We start from the raw sequence: 18,092 nt of genomic DNA, 5'->3' as shown, positions 1-18,092 counted from the left end.
TATCTTGCAAATTTTCGAAAGTGAATAGGTAATTCTGCAACCAGCAAATAACTAATGATGAAATTATATTTTAAGTACATAAATGAGTAACACTGCAAAACAGTTAAAATATAAAAATGCTTGTTTGGGGCTAGATTTTAAAAAGATGTCAGGAAAAAATATAAACATGCCATTAAGCCAGTATGTAAAATACTAGACCATTTATCCAGTTTCACCTTCCATAGTTTCTATTTCTTAAGGTTCACTATAGTCTAAAAATATTAAGTGGAACATTATGGGATAAACACCTCTAATCCTTACACTTGGAAGATGGAGGTAAGAAGATCACAAATTTTAGGGTAGTTAGGGCCAGGAATACATAGCAAGTGCAAAGCCATCCACAGCTGCAATAACAAGACCCTGTCTCTAAAAAGAAAAAAAAAAATAAGGGGCCGGGTGTGTTGGTGCACACCCTTAATCCCAGCACTTGGGAAGCTGAGGTAGGAGGATCACTGTGAGTTCAAAGCCACCTTGAGACCACATAATGAAATACAGCTTAGCCTAGGCTAGAGCAAGACTCTACCTGGAAAAGGCCCACATAGATAGATAGATGGATGAATAGATAGATGGATGGATAGAAATTCCCATGATGCTCCCTTTCTTGCATTTGTTGTACTCCCTAGTACCAATGTGCTACCAAATAATTTGGGAAAGGGGAATAAACATGAAACTCTTGGGGAATTCAGACATGTTATTCTCAAAAACGTCTGCATTCTTTCTGCTGTACCAATGCAGATCATCTGGCCCAATTTCAAAGTTTGTTATCACCCAAACAATGGCAGCTGTACAGGCAGCTGTTTTAGCTCAAAGTTTTCATTTCTTTCTCTGTTGTATCTTTCCTCTCACACCAATCCATTTCTAAGCAATGAAACACAGAACAAGTTTTGAGAACACAGAAAGCCTCTCACACAAACTATTTCTAATGTCAGTCCCAGCAAACATCTTTCTTCCCCTCATAAGCCAAAATCACAATCCATAGTTCTTACTGCGTCTGGGTCTTTCAACTCTGACCAGCATGTTACAGAAAACCTTGCCTTTAACACTGCAAGTCATCTCTTAGAACAAAGTTTCAAATCCTTCCACATTCCTCCCACAAATCAAATCCTGAAGGCTAAAAGACACACCAACAAATTTCTAGCAACAACAACCCCTCTCTTGGTACCAACTTTAAAGTCAAAGTTACTCTTTTTTTTTTTTTTTTTTTCCTGATACAAGTACCAAAAGCAGCTTATGGGTGGAAAGGTTTATTTTAGTTTTACTGAATCCAGGGCAAGTTCCATAATGGTAGAATAAGTTAGCTTAATCCAGCATCTATAACTGAAGGAGACACCACCAACACTCAGAAAATATGAAAAGCCAGAGCTCATCACCAGCTGTTAACATCTCATAAAGCTAGACTACAATATCCACCCCCAGTGACACCTTCTTCCCAGCAGAGCACTGCCCACTGGAGACTCAAATTGAAAGCTCAAATAATCAAAAATTCATGAGGCAATAGAGGGTGTATATTCACATTAAACTAATATGCCTTCTTAGTTGGTGAATATTCTTACATAACATAAAAGATAATAAATTACTCTAAGGTAATTGAGTATCTTCAAAACTTTCTAAATGGGCTGGAGATGGATTGGTGGTTAAGGTGCTAATAATCCATTTTGATTCCCCAGTATCAATGTAAGCCAGATTCACAAAGTGGTACATGTATCTCCAGTTCATTTGCAGTGGCTGGAGGCCCTAGCATGTCTACTTTTATTCTCTCTCTCTCTCTCTCTCTTCTTTCTCTCTCTCTCTCTCTCCTTGCAAATAAATAAATATAAATGCTTTTTAATTTTTTTAAAATTCTGTACACACACACACACACACACACACACACACACACACTCACTCACTCATACATACTGTGCATGTGTTTGTATTTTTATCATTATCCCCATTTTCTCTTGATTCCTTTCCCCATCACTTTTGCTGAACCCCTTTGTCCTAGACAGACCCTCTTCTACTTAGAAGTCTTTTTCTTTCGTATGTGTGTGTAACCAACTATGCTTAATTATGTCTTTCTACACGAGAAAGGGAGCAGTGATATGACAGTGGAAGGACAGGATTCAGGGTGCTGCAGTTACCTTCACATAGCTTGGAGAAGAACCCAACCACAAACAGTTTATGGGAAGCAGGGTTTATTTCAGGCACCATCAGTGGCAGAAGAAGCTGGCTCATTTCACCATACATCACCATAGCAGAGAAAGAGAAAAAGCAATGGCCCACAAAATTTAACAGCAAGAGCTCCAATTGACCTGAATACACCTTGCAAATGGACTTGAGATCCACCCTCAGTAACATACCCTCCAACAGGCTAATGGATGCTTAGGTTGCAAACTTAATCAAAAATACCTCAGGCTACAAGGAACATACTTGTCATCCAAACAACCACATTAGGGATGAAAGTGGCTAAGGGAAAATAGGGGCAGAGGAAGAGAGGGACAGAAAAGCCCAATGAAAACTAAGACATGGAAAAACCATATGGAAAATGTAATGGTATGTGTAAGATGCTCCCCAAAACTCCATGTGTTTTGAGTGCTTGGACCCCATATGGCAGCAACTTGGGAAGAGGAGCCTTGCCTGAAGAGGTGGGTGGCTGGTAGTAAACTTAATATGGTTACAGCCCAGCACGTCCCTTGCCAGAGCTCTGTTCAGTCTTGCTGCTTTCTTCTAGCTATTGTGGAAAAAAAGTGATGTCCACTCTCTGTTGTCTGTTCTCTGTCATGATGAAGCTTCCTTTCCAGATTATAAGCCAAAATAAACACTTTCCTCCCATATTCTGCTTTTAGTTGGATGTTTTTTTTTTTCCCAGCAATGTGAAGGTAACTACAACAGAGCCCCATTTCTATGACAGCTAAATATAAATATTATTTTAAAAATGAATATGAACAGGAACACCTTGTATAGGCAGATAATGATGTTCTCAAGAACCATAACTTATCATAGGAAAATCCTAGTAACAAGATTCAAACACCTACCAATGAATGGTTGTCAAGAAGATCCTATGTTTCCCTAAAAATACAAATTATTGGTGAGGTCTTATTTGTCCAGCAGCAATAGTTGGTAATACTCCATTACAGAAGTCACTATTTTTTTTTTTTTCAGTTATAGGCAAATTATAGCTCCTTCCCTGCTGGCTAACTGTTACCAGACTAAAAGGTGCTATGTAGGCTTCTGTGGAAGAAAAATAGTCATAATCTTTCTCAGGAGTGGAGCCTATGAACTACACATGAGATCAGCCTGGCAGATGTGCTAACTGGTGTAGTAGTGGGATGATTGCTATGGGGGTAATCAGCTGTGTTCATACTTTTAACAAAACATATTTCTTAACCCTGATTCTTCATGAAATTTTAGGAGACCAATGAGGCTCTTAGAGAAATATTCTGTATCTTCTTTAAAGGCCATTTTACTATTTTAGCTGTTATTTATACAATCATCCATCCTAACAGAATTTATGTCCATCTCAATTTATGTTTAATTCAACCATGATAATTTATTTTACTTGAAACAAAATGTCAGGCCTATAATCTAATGAAATTGATTATATTTGGAGAACTAAGTAAACAATGAGTTGGTAATAGTAATTTTTAGAGATTTCTTCCCTTTAAAGAAGTAATATTCTTATTATGCCTCCTTTTATCTCTATAGATTTGTCTGAATCACCATTCTTCTCTAGCCCTCCTACCTCCCTCCATTCATTTTATCTATCCTAACACACATTCTCTATCTTTCTCTCTCTCTCTTTCTGTACACACACACACACACACACACACACACACACACACACACACACGAGAGAGAGAGATTTAAAAAAAAAATTTTTTTTTTAATTTATTTATTTGACAGGGACAGACACAGAGAGAAAGACAGATAGAGGGAGGGAGAGAGAATGGGCGCGCCAGGGCTTCCAGCCTCTGCAAACAAACTCCAGATGCGTGCGCCCCCTTGTGCATCTGGGTAACGAGGGACCTGGGGAACCAAGCCTTGAACCGGGGTCCTTAAGCTTCATAGGTAAGTGCTTAACCGCTAAGCCATCTCTCCAGCCCGAGAGAGAGATTTTTATGACATTTAGTGTAATTTTGGCTCAGTTGGCATGAGTTGGCTCAGCAGAGATACAAGTTGCCCCTTGATGCTAATTTTAAAAGTTTCCCATTCTTAAGAGGCTCCTTTTAACTTAAAACTTGCATGAACATATGCTCAGCCACAAAGATGTCATGTATTTTCTCTAAAAATATATGAGGTATGTTCGTTGGAAGTTCCACTCAATTAAACTACTGACCAATATCTGTGGTTCTTCTTTAGTATTTATTTATTTATTATTAATAACATATTTGTATGGATACATCATGTGTTGGTACAGTCTTTCCCCTCATCCCTGCCCCCTTTCTACTGGGGACACTCCTTAGTGCAGTTGTTGCTATTCCTTATGGGATTGTAGATTCTGTATTATGGAAGCAGCAGATATCTTTGGGGGGAAGGCAATGCCTGTAAACATGACTTTTCAACATGTGGCCCTTAAATTCTTTTTGCTCCGTCATCTGCAAAATTCCCCAAGCCATGGTGGGCATGTTAAAGTCTACTTCAGGGTTGGAATGTTGGCTTAATGCTTAAGGCATTTGCCTGAAAAGCCAAGGGATCCCAGTTTGATTCTGCAGGACCCACATAAGCCAGATGCACAAGGGGGTACATGCATCTGGATTTCATTTTCAGTGGCTAGAGGCCCTGGCACGCTCTCCACCTCCCCACCTGCCTCTTTCTGTCTCTCAAATAAATAATATAGTAAAAAATAAATAAATAAAATCTACTCTGGGCTGGACGGATAGCTTAGCAGTTAAGACATTTGCATGCAAAGCCAAAGGACCCAGGTTCAATTCCCCAGGACCCACGTTACCCAGATGCACAAGGGTGTGCATGGATCTGGAGTTTGTCTGCAGTGACTGGAGGGCATGTCATGCCCATTCTCTCTCTCTCTTTCTCTTTCTCTCTCTCTCTCTATCTCTCTGTCAACTAAATAAGAGTAAAATATTTTTAAAAATTCTACTTAAGTTTTGAGCTCTTAAGAAGTTATGGATCTCTGTTTGTAAGTGTTGAGTATCCTCAAGGTCTGTCTACATTACTTTGGTGCTGTTTTTCAGGTTCACCATGGAATCAGCTTTTTTTTTTTTTTTTTTTTTCCTCTTATCAATTCCTATGAAGTTTCAGATTTGGATTGGCTGAAGTATGAGGGGTAGTTTATCTCCTCAGTTCTTGCTACCTTCTGAAAAAGAACAACAGATCTTCCAATGGAGAGAGAAGTTAGCATAGTTTAAATGGGATAAGCATTATTAATTTTGGGAGAATTTGATGTCTGTAACCATTCTTTTAACCAAAGACGAGATTGGAGACCACAATCTTTGTCTCCATAGTATTCTGATCTGGTTCCAAATTCCAGATATGGGTTTCTTTACACTGAGCGGATCTCTTAGGCAATGAAAAAGCTATTAACTACCCACCAACACTATGTGCTACTATTGCACTGGTATGCACATCCCATAAGGCAGTTTGCTTCTGAGAAATTAGACTTCATGTTGCTTAGACCATTGTTGGCCAATGTTGCAGTCAGGTTTGCTTTGCTGGTAGAAATCATCCAACCAAGAGCAGCTTGTGGGGAAAAAAGAGGTTTATTTTGGCTTACAGGCTCAAGGGGAAACTCCACAATGGCAGGAAAAATGATGGCATGAGCAGAGGATGGACATCATCCCTGTCCCACATAAGGTGGACAGGAGGAACAGGAGAGTGTGCCAAATGCTGGCAAGAAGAAACTGGCTATAATACCCATTATCCCACCCCCAACAATACACTGCCTCCAGAAGGCATTAATTCCCAAATCTGCATCAGCTGGCAACCTAGCATTCAGAACACCTAAGGTTATGGGGGACACCTAATCAAACCACCACAGCCTCTTTCCCCCCGTATCTCATGTAGTGCTATCTAGAAGTAGACAGGCTTTCTGGGGATTGGCTCTCTTCAAGTTCCAGCCAGGTCTCTCCATGCTCTGAGTGAGCACCATATGGTGTCTTCAGCAAAAGGGTCTTAAATTTTGCCTCAGGCCGGTAATCAAGTGCTTTTACAGAAGCCTGTCTTCTTTCAGTGATCTAGTAGTTCTCTCTGATCAATAGATCATTGTGAATAGCAACCGAAATTTCTGGTACTGGGAGTTACAGTCCAGCAACATTTTTATTTTTTAAGGTTTGGCTTCATCCTAACCTCTCCAGGGCCCTTCTTTTCAGGTGTACCCCATTAGTCCTGTTTAGGGTTATATTGTTTAGTCTATCTTCAAGGATAAAGGTTTCTATGGTTCCAGTTCATTTTGGATTTACTTTTGTATTTGTTTTCTCCCAATATCCCCCTCCCCCTTCCCAAAAGAAAACATTCTATTCCTATTGTCTGCCTCTTGAGTTGCCTATCAGGTATGTCAGCAATTCAAGCTGGTTCAGGTTAACAACCACAGATGAGTGAGGCAATGTGGCATTTGCCTTTCTGTGATTGTGTGAATTTATTGAGTATGTTCTGTGCCAAGTATCCACATTTCTACAGATTTCATTATATATTTTTTTCTCACTGCTAAGTAGAATTCCACAGTATAAATGTACCACAACTTCATTATCTATTCATCCATGTTGGGCATCTGGGTTGATTCCAGTTCTTAGGTATTATGAATTGAGCAGCTATAAACACAGTTGAGCAAATATCTCTGTAGTGAAACATGGAGTATTTAGGATAACTGCCCAGTAAGGGAAGAACTGGGTCTGTTGGTAGCTTTATATGCACCTTTTTCAGGAATCTCCATATTGATTTGCATACTATTTGTACAAGTTTACATTCCCACAACAGTGGATGAGGGATCACCTTTCCCTACATCCTCACAATCAATTATTTCCATTTGATTTTTTAAAGATTGCCATCCCTACTGAAGTAAGGTGGAATCTCATAGTTGTTTTAATAAGAATTTTGCTAATGGTTAGGGATGTTGAACATTTTCTTAAGTGTGTATTGGTCATTTGTCTTTCTTCCTCTGAGAATTGCCTATTTAGTTGTTTGCATTTTTGGACTGTTGTTCAAATAGTTATTGTTTAATTTTTTGTGAGTTCTTCATAGATTCTAGATATTAGGCCTCTCTCAGTGGTATGGCTGGTGAAAATTTTCTCACATTCTGTGGGTAATCTAGGGGTTCTGCTTGCAAAAACATTTTAGCTTCATGAAATCCTACTTTCCATTGGTTGAGTGATTGACTAAGTTCCGTGGATTTGTTCAGGAAATTTTTCCCCACTCCTATATTGTGGAGGATTTCTCCTATCTTTTCTTAGAGCAGGAGAAGAGTTTCATGTATTATACTGAGGTCTTTAATCCATTTGGACTTTATTTTTGTGTATGGTAAGATGAATATGTCTAATATCATTTTTTTAAATTTTATTTATTTCCGCGATAGGCAGAAAGAGAGAGAGAGAAAGTGATTGAATGGGCACATGGTGGCCTTTAGCCACTGCAAAAGAACTCCAGATACATGCACCACCTAGTATGTCTGGCTTTTGTGGGTCCTGGAGAATCGAATCAGGGTCCTTTGGCTTTTCAGGCAAACATCTTAACTGCTAAACCATCCCCCTAGCCCTGGCTTCATTTTTCTACATATGGTTATCCTACTTGTTCAGCACCACTACTTGAAAACACTGTCTTTTCTCTAGTCTATGGAATTGGCACCTTTGTCAAAGATCAGGCAGCTCTATTTACTTGACCTAAGTTCTATGCTTTCAATTCTGTTCTGTTGTTCTATATTTCTCTTTTTTTATGCTGGTGCCATAATATTTTTTGTTACTATGGCTTTTGTAATATAGCTTTAGACCAGGTGTGATGAAAGCTCCAGAGGTGTTTCTTTTGCTGAGGATATGTTTGGATACTCAAAGCCAGCTGCCATTCAATAAAAAGTTTGATATCATTTTTTCTATCTCAGTGAAGGATGATGCTGGAATTTTATTGTTATTAAATTCAATGGTTATAAAACTTTTCATAAAATTGCCAATTTCATAATATTAATTCGAGCTGTCCAGAAGAATTGGGGTGGGGGGATTTCTTTCCAACTTCTCAAGTTCTCCTCAATTTCTTTCTTGAATTTTTTTTTTAATGTTTGCATTGCATAGGTCTTTCACATCCTTGATTAGCATTATTCCAAATTAGTTAATTTTTATTCCTGCTATTGGAAATAATATTTACAATTTCATTTTTGATTTCTTCCACAACCTGTTCCTTGTTTAAAATGTGTTGTTCATCTCCAGGAACTGGTGGTATTTCTGAAGTGTCTCTTGTTAATTTCTAGCTTTAAAACATTGCAATCTTATATGATGAAAGAAGCTACTTCTTAAACTTTCCTGAATACATGGAGGCAGGCTTTATGTTCTAACACATGTTCTGTTTTGGAGAAGGTTTCGTGGGCTGCTGAGAAGACCATGCATTCTGTAGAACTGGGGTGGACGTTCTATACAAGTCCTTTAGGTCTAGTTGATGTATGGTGTTGTTGAGCTCTATTACTTCCCTGTTGATTTTCTGCTTTGATGATCTATTGGTGAAAGTGGAGTATTGAAGTCCCCAACTAGGATGGTGCTGGCATTTATTTCTGGTTTGTTGTCAAGTAGGTTTTGTTTTATAAATACAGTGCACCTGCATTTGGTTCATATTGATTTATTATTTTGATGTTCTCCTGTTTATTTGTTCACTTGATGAGTAAGAAGTGGCCTTCTTTGTCCTTTTTGATTACTTTTGGTTTGAAGTCTATTTTATCAGATATAAGTAAAGCACCACCTGCTTGGTTTTTATTTTTACTTGCTTTGAACATCATTTTCCATCCTTTCACCATGAGAAATGTGAGGAAATTCTGATGGAATTGCCTTTGTATGTAGTGAGCTTTTTTTTATTTTTTATTTTTTAATCTCTAGTTGCTTTAGCACACTCTTTATTTTCATTGTTGAGAGTTTTAACAATGATATGCCCTGGAGAGTTTCTTCTTTGGTCTTTTCTGTTTGGTGTTCTGTGACCTTCTTATATCAGGATGAGCCTCTCTTATGCAAGATGGGGAACATTTTCTTCAATAATTTTGTTGAATATGTTCTTGTGCATCTGACCTGGATTTCTTCTCCTTCTAGTAAACTCGTGCTATGGATGCTTGGTTCTTTTAGGGGATCACACAGTTCTCTCATAATCTGTTCACGGGATTTTTTAAACATTATATACATACATGTGTACATATATACATACATACACACATTGTAGACATACATATATAACATATATATATATATATATATATATATATATATATATACATATATGGTTTTTTAAGGTAGGGTCTCACTTTAGCTCAGGCTGACCTGGAATTCACTATGTATTCTTGGGTGGCCTTGAATTTACAGTGATCCTCCTACCTCTGCTGCCTGAGTTCTGGGATTAAAGGTGTGTGCCACCATGTCCAGCTTTAGAGATATTTTTAAAAGCTGTATTTGATGTTTATTTTCTGTTGTGTTATTTTGCATAATGTCCACCTCTTCTTTGAGGTACAATTTCAGTTCTGGGTCTGTTTTTCTCGATGATATTCATTTTTCCTGGATTTTGTTATTGCATTTGCTTGTGTCTTCATTAAGGTTAATCAGCTGGTTTTTGAGATCCTCTATTTGTTAACTGGCTTGAAATTCATTTCTATCTCTTTTGAGTCTTCTCTGGTCTTCTTCAATTAAATTAAGCCAATTATTGACAAAAGCTGAGTGCTCTAAGAGACAAGTCTACACAATTTCATTTATGGGACCGTTGGTTTTTGATATTTTGCTTCCAGTACAGCAATTATTTGGTTAGGGTCACATAGCTTGTTGTGTTTTCATGTTGAGGTTCAATTAATTTTGGTTTCTCTGTGAATTCATTGATGGCTTACATTGTGGTAATTAGACAACCTGGTAGAGATCTCTCAGTTTCCTGACTTGGATTTTTTTTTTAATTTTTTTTTTTTAATTTATTTATTTGAGAGCGACAGACACAGAGAGAAAGACAGATAGAGGGAGAGAGACAGAATGGGCGCGCCAGGGTTTCCAGCCTCTGCAAATGAACTCCAGATGCGTGCGCCCCCTTGTGCATCTGGCTAACGTGGGTCCTGGGGAACCGAGCCTTGAACCAGGGTCCTTAGGCTTCACAGGCAAGCGCTTAACCGCTAAGCCATCTCTCCAGCCCCTGACTTGGATTTTTATTGCATTGTGCTCTACCAATCTTGAGGAAAAGTTTGATTTTATTGAGGGGGAATTAAGTATTTATCCTTGTAGGATCTTTAGTGAGTGTTCTGTTTTAATTGTGAACCATACTGGTGTAAGATGGGGTTATAACCACATATGCGCAGATTGTTGTGATTGCAAGTAGTTCAGAAGTACTTGAGGAACTAGGATGTGGGGAACTGGGAGCTCTGGCCTACTTACTCCACTTGCACTAACTCCTCAGCACAAGAGAAAGAGGGGCTGAGGACCCAGGAGCCAGAAATCTGTGGAGCCATTAGCAAGAGTTCAAGTCCTACAGTGGCCCATACACCCTCTGGTTCGGGGGAATAAGGATTTGGGTCCCAGGAGGTAGGTCAATCAGAAAAGCATAGCAAAATACCTGCTTCCTCTGCACACATGCAGAGACTAGGCCACTCAAACCAGTAGCAGGGTTACTGATAACAGGCAACTAGAATGAGCCCAGAGCTTTGGCCTACTCACTTCTTGTATGTATCCTTTAGTGCAGGGGATCCATAAATTGGGGGCACATGAGCTGTTTATTCTGGGAGACAGAGCAAGGAGTTTGCTTCTGCAGCATGCTGGCAGGGGCCAGGCAACTCCAAACCAACAGTAGGGGAACAGGGACCAGGCAACTGGGAGGAGGGGAAGGAACTGCTCATCTTTATCTTAAACAAGATACACAATGACATAAGTTTGGGAAATTCTGTGTTTTATTACCTCTCTTTTTATAATTTCCCAAGGTGATCTTATTTTATATCTGTATATCTGGCATTAGGGACTTGTATCCATGACTGCTATACTAGACAGGTGATGGCCACCGGAGGTTACAGTCAAATTCTTTCAGTGTACTTATTTTAAAAATAATGCTGGATGGAACCATTTGTTCCATCCATTTGGCAGATTACAGGGAACACTGGTGACTGCATGTCTAACTGGTTCTTAATATTCAAACAGACATTTGTTAGCTCGTAGTTTTCCAGGAGGGCTTCTAAGGCCCATATACTTAAGAGGATTGCATAGTTATATTGATGCTAATGCTCCGGCAAGTTAGTCCTCCACAGAAGATGTTAACTCAGAAAAATTTTATGATCTCATGGAGGCTGATCCACAATATAAGAGTGGTTAGGCTGCATCAGAGAAGTCTGACATTCATAAACACTTCCAACAAGAGAAAATTACAAATACCAGAAATCTCTCAGAAACCAGCATTCCTGAAAATTGCAGATTATTGAAATTTGGTAGCTTTTTAAATAAAAAGAAAACTTCAAGTATTAGACCAATATCACAGAAAAGGAGACTAGAGTATTTGGAGCTCAGAAAATTCTTGCAAGTATGCATGTGCTGTTTTGGTAACATATGGTGAATAGGTAAATTAAACTGACTGGAGACACTTATAGGGCTGATGACTCAGAGCACACTCAAGTAGATGGCCTCATGTAAACACCCTGAATGGACTCTGCTGATCCTTTCAGAAAAAGTTAGAGAAGTCAATTTCTGGATTTTGTGAATTATCAGACTAAAGGGGGACATAGAAAAATTAGTTCATAGAAGAGACATCTCTTCTCTTGGGGGCTGTGGTGATTTTTTTTTTTTTTTCTGGAATAAGTATATAACAGAGTTAACACAATCCTTAGTTTATCTTTGTGTCTTGGTCTTGCTATTCTTTGTTTCAACCATGAAATTATGTACATTTTCTAAGTGCTGAAAGGTGCAGACACATTACCTGGCTCTCAGCATGGCAGATTCAGCTTTTAACCACAATGAAATTTGACAAATGAAAGAAATTTTTCTGAATGCATAAAGCATCCTAAAACTATACAGTTCTGACAAGGTCTCCTTCATGAAGGAGAAAACAGATGACTTGTGATTGCCTTCTTGTTGCTTGGGAAAAGACCAACCAGAAGTAGGTCATGGAAAGAAAAAGTTTATTTCAGGCTTACTGATTTTGAATGAAGTTTCATCATGGTGGAGGAAACTGCCTCAATTCATCAAACATCCACAGCACAAAAAGAAAGAGAACAACCAGAGTTGTAGCTGGCTTAAAAACTACCTTAGAGCTGCAATAAAGTGACACAACTCCTCCGGCAGGGCTCCACCTTCCAAATGCTCCAAGCTGAAGCCTAGACAAGAAACTTAATTACAAATGGCAATCTTACCAAAAGCGATGTACACATTTAATGCAATCCATATCAAAATTCCAAAAGCATTCTTCATGGAAATAGAAAAAACAATACAAAAATTCATTTGGAATTACAAAAACCTCGAATATCTAAAATAATACTGAGCAACAAAAATAAGGCTGGTGGTATCACCATACCTGATTTTAACCTATACTATAGAGCCATAGTACCAAAAACAGCATGGTACTGGCACAAAAACAGACATGTAGATCAGTGGAATAGAATAGAGGACCCAGATGTAAGCCCAAGTAGCTATAGCCACCTGATATTCAATAAAAATACCAAAAATACTCATTGGAGAAAAGACAGCCTCTTCAGCAAGTGGTGTTGGGAAAACTGGATATATATCTGCAGAAGGATGAAAATAGATTCTTCTCTCTTGCCATGAACAAGAATTAAGTCCAAATGGATTAAAGACCTTAACATCAGACCTGAAACTCTGAAAGTGCTAGAGGAAAAAGTAGGAGAAACCATCAAACATATTGGTCTTAGCAAAAACTTTCTGAATACAACCCCAATTGCTCAGGCAGGAAAACCACAGATTAAATACTGGGACCTCATGAAATTACAAAGATTTTGCACTGCAAAGGACACAGTGAAAAAAGCAAAGAGGCAACCTGCAGAATGGGAAAAAATCTTCACCAGCTATATATCCGATAGAGGATTAATATCTAGGATATACAAAGAACTCAAAAAGTTAAATAATAAGGCATCAAACAAGCCAATCAAAAAATGGGCTATGGAGCTAAATAGAGAGTTCTCAAAGGAAGAAATACGAATGGCATATAAGTATCTAAAAAAATGTTCTAAGTCACTAGTCATCAGAGAAATGCAGATTAAAACTACATTGAGATTCCATCTCACTCCTTTCAGATTGGCCACCATTATGAAAACAAATGATCATAAATGCTGGCGGGATGTGAAAAAGAGGAACCCTTCTACACTGCTTGTGTGAATGCAATCTGGTCTAGCCATTGTGGAAATCAGTGTGGAGGTTCCTAAAACATCTAAAGATTGATCTACCATATGACCCAGCTATAGCATTCCTAGGCATATATCCGAAGGAATCATCTCATTTCCTTAGAAGTACGTGCTCAACCATGTTTATTGCTGCTCAATTTATAATAGCTGGGAAATGGAACCAGCCTAGATGTCCCTCAACTGATGAGTGGGTAATGAAGATGTGGCACGTTTATACAATGGAGTTCTACTCAGCAGTAAAGAAAAATGAAGTTTTGAAATTTGTAGAAAAATGGATGGACCTGGAAAGGATTATACCAAGTGAGGTAACCCAGGCCCAGAAAGCCAAGTGCCACATGTTCTCTCTCATATGTGGATCCTAGCTACAGATGACTGGGCTTCTGCATGAAAATGAAAATACTTAGTAGCATAGACCAGTAAGTTAAAAGGAGACATAAAGGTAAGAGAAAGGAAGGGAGGAGGGTACTTAATAGATTGATATTGTATATTTGTAAGTACAATGATTGTGATGGGGAGGTAATATGATTGAGAATGGAATTTCAAGGGAGAAAGTGTGGGGGGGGGGGAGGAAGGGAGTTAACATGGGATATTTTTTTATAATCATGGAAAATGCTAATAAAAAATTTAAAATTAATTAATTAGTTAATTAATTAAACTTAAAATTTTAAAAAAAGAAAATTTCAAACATGTTAGACTATGGGGACATTTTACATTCAAACAATCACATGGGTCTTATGTGTTGAAGACTCAAAATCAAGGGCAAGTGTGACCTTATTTGAAGGTGGAGATTATTACAGAATTTAGTTATTCTGCAAAATTATGATGCAAAATATGATTTATTTCATTATGAAAGGGAGAAGTTCGAAGCCAAACCATACATTTGGAGGATAGCATATATAAATAAAATGCTTCTTTATTCAAAGCATATGAAAGATTAAAAATAGCCCTTCAGGGGATGAAGAGAAGACTTAGGGGTTAAGTGTTTGCCTGTGAAGCCTACGGACCCTGGTTCAAGGCTCTATTCCCCAGGATCCACATAAGCCAGATGCACTAGGTGGCACATTCATCTGGAGTTCATTTGTAGTGTCTGAAGGCCCTGGTGCACCCATTCTCTTCCTTTCTCTCTCTCTCTCTCTCTCCCTCCCTCTTTCTCTCTCTATCACTCTCAAATAATTAAATAAAAATGAATGTTAAAAAAATATTCAGAAACTAGGGGAGAGGCACAGATCAAGTTCTTCTTCATGGCTTTCTGATGAAAAGAACACCTTCAACAGTGGATTTGAAGCTTCAGATTTATTCAATGAGTAAGTTTCTGGGTACCTTAGCCACAAGTATCTCTAGCCAATCATCATATTTCTTCAGAGATAAAATTTATTTTTCAGAGGAAGCTATAAGTAGTGTCCTTTCTAACACTCAAAGAGCCATCTTTCCAGTGGAAATGCCACTTTTGACTGAAAAGTCTTCCATAAGATATTCTATTCTCCTGTGTCCTTAGAACATGACCATAACGCTACATCACTGCTGTGTCTGGTGCTGAATTAACATCTATGACTACTATTAATGGTTTGTTTTCTATATTGCTCTATGAAGAACACAAACTGAGCTTGTGGTCATCTAAAAAATTCTATCATATAAATTTACTAGACAGCGCTCATCAGCATTATGCTGTCAAAACAGTGGATGAACCCAACTACAATGTCACCTTTTGGCAGGTGCTCTGGAAATGTGTGTAGACTATAGTGATACAGGGGAAGGAGCATTTATTCTAATATGAACAAGTAAGGAGATGTTGCAGCTGTCACTTGTTCCACGTTCCCAAAAGACTTTACTGTATTTATTTTAATAAGGTATCATTTCTGAATGTTTTATAATATCCTTTGTTTTTATTTTTATCTTTTCTTCTATGGGCAAATTAAAAGTTTGTTACTTATTTTAAATATTTCATGATCCCCTGTATAACTCATTATTATGATATACTGATTTCAATTCTTTCTAGGCAGAGATCATTTTCTGCATCTCTTTAGTGTTTTCAAATTTCTGGAGAATTGTTCACTGTTCCTTGATCTAATATATCCTAGTAAATGTTACACATGAACTTGAAAAGAAATTTCAACATTAGTTAAAAGATGTTGTGATCCCATTTTGATTAAGTAAATGACTATGCCTCTATGTCTAAAATTTGGAAATAAGATGATAAATTTATGTCTGTAAAATGTTTAGAATGCTTCTTCTGCCCTGTACTTCTGTCAGTGTTTTGCAGCATTTTCATTGGATTGTCACTTTCTGGAGTGCTTTCCAGGCATGTATAATGACATGGCCCTGCTTTTCAGCATATCACTCTAGAAGCTAGATATGGTGGTGAAAACATGTAAGCCCAGCATCCAAGAAATGGATGAAGGATGATTAGAAGTTCAAGGTTATATTATAGGACTAAGGGAATTTAAGGCCAGCCTGGGATAAATGACAACATGCCTCAAAAATATAAATAAGTAAATAGGAAATAAATAGAAAAACAGCAGATAAAATAAAAATTCTGTATAGAAATCTTTTCACATTTAGGATTATTATGATGTTCTGATAACTTGATCATGTATAGGTATAAAATCTTTTTCCTCAACATTTCACATACTCCTTGGCTGCAAACTACTTTATCAGATTATACCCATTCCAGCATTTTCATATATTTTTTTCTTTCTTCCCGCTTGTGTGTCTGTATTTAAGCATCAGCTATAGTTAACACAATATTTCATTTATCTTTGGCTATTTCTTCATATTGATTTTAATTATATATATTCCCTGATTATAATGTTCTATTCTTATGTTTTTAAATGAGGTTTTTAAATATTTTAAAGAAGTTCTCTTTTGCTCACATTGCACAGTTTCTAGTAAGGTGGTTGATTTGTTCCTTCATCTGATTTGGTGCATCTACTCTTTTCAATCTAAGGTTTCTTTCTCTCTCTCTCTTAAATAATTACTTTTAAAAAAGATGATAGTTATGAGCAACATGAAACTCACTAAAATATGACTGAAATGGTTGATTCAACTATGAAACTTGTTTGAGATAATAGCAGTTTTGTAAAATGTTCTGTGATTTGCCTTTTCAATGCCCTTTACGTGAGTGTTATCACAATTAACAAACAAAGGAACTGATAATATTTGGAGTCTGAGCCACACACACATGTCCTTTATGTATTTTTATGTATCTATTACATATGAGGCAACTTTTAGAATCTATCAGGTCAAAACACAATCTTCACATCAAAGGGAATAAAACGGAGTTTATTATTGGGCCAAATATGAGTAACCAAGTCCAGGGACCACATAATGAAGTTGCCCCAATTGATATGATTTAAAGTGGAAACAGTTTCTTGAAGTTATTACAGATATATAAAAAAAATAAAACTACTGATCTAGGCATTTTAAAATAAATTTGTGAAAACATTAGGTAAGTGAGTTATAGCAAAGTTGGGAAATATTTCTCTGGGTCTCAGATGCAATTTGAAGATACTTTTAGATTTTGGGTTGGTGGAAAATAGTGAGTGGTTTACAAAGTTAGTAAAATAAAAAAGTTTCACCTGATAGTCACAGGGATGTTAGGTCAGGAGAACAAAAGGGCGATGAATTATTAAGAGGACATAAGGTAAACCAAGACAATTTTACTCTAGCTCTGCAACATATCAACTCTCCACAATCAGTAGTCCCTCAGCTTTTTAATTATTTAATATCAGTGTGGGCTATTCTGGGAATTTTTGTCGCATGCAGCCTACACTGGACAGTCAGATAGGCCTACAGCATCAGCAACAATCAAACTTTTTGACTTATTATAAATGAAGGGGACACTGCTAGCTGTCATGTGCATTCTCTGGTATAGAAGTGCATCTCAGATAGCCAATATCAAAATATCTACTTTTTTATTTATTTGTTCATGAGAGAGGCTATATATAGAGAGAGGCAAAGAGAGAGAAGGAAATAGAGATATAGGGAGATAGATGATACATAGATAGATAGATAATTGACAAATGATATATAGATAACAGATGATTGATAGATAGATGATAGATAGATAGATAGATAGATAGATAGATAGATAGATAGATAGATAGAAAATCAGGCGTACTATGGCCTTTAACCACTACAAAAAATAAACTCCAAATATATGTGCCACTTTGTTCATCTGGCTTTATGTGGGTACTGTGGAATTGAGTCTGTGTCCTTAGATTTGCAGGCAAATTCCTTCTCTGCAGAGCCATCTCTCCAGTTCCCCAAATTCTTACTTCTAAAAATAGTTGTAGGCCTGGAGAAATGGCTTAGTGGTTAAGCATTTGCCTGTGAAGCCTAATGACCCCGGTTCGAGGCTCCATTCCCAAGGACCCACGTTAGCCAGATGCACAAGGGGGCGCACACATCTGGAGTTTGTCTGCAGGAGTTGGAAGCCCTGGCATGCCCATTCTCCCTCTCTCTCTCTCTCTCTCTCTCTCTCTCTCTCTCTCTCTCCCTCTTTCACTCTCTGTCTGTTGCTCTCAAATAAATAAATAAAAATAAACAAATTTTAAAAATAGATGTAAATCAGCTT

The sequence above is a fragment of the Jaculus jaculus genome, chromosome 11, assembly GCF_020740685.1.
Source record: "Jaculus jaculus isolate mJacJac1 chromosome 11, mJacJac1.mat.Y.cur, whole genome shotgun sequence".
Taxonomy (NCBI): Eukaryota; Metazoa; Chordata; class Mammalia; order Rodentia; family Dipodidae; genus Jaculus; species Jaculus jaculus.
This window is presented reverse-complemented; position numbering follows the sequence as displayed.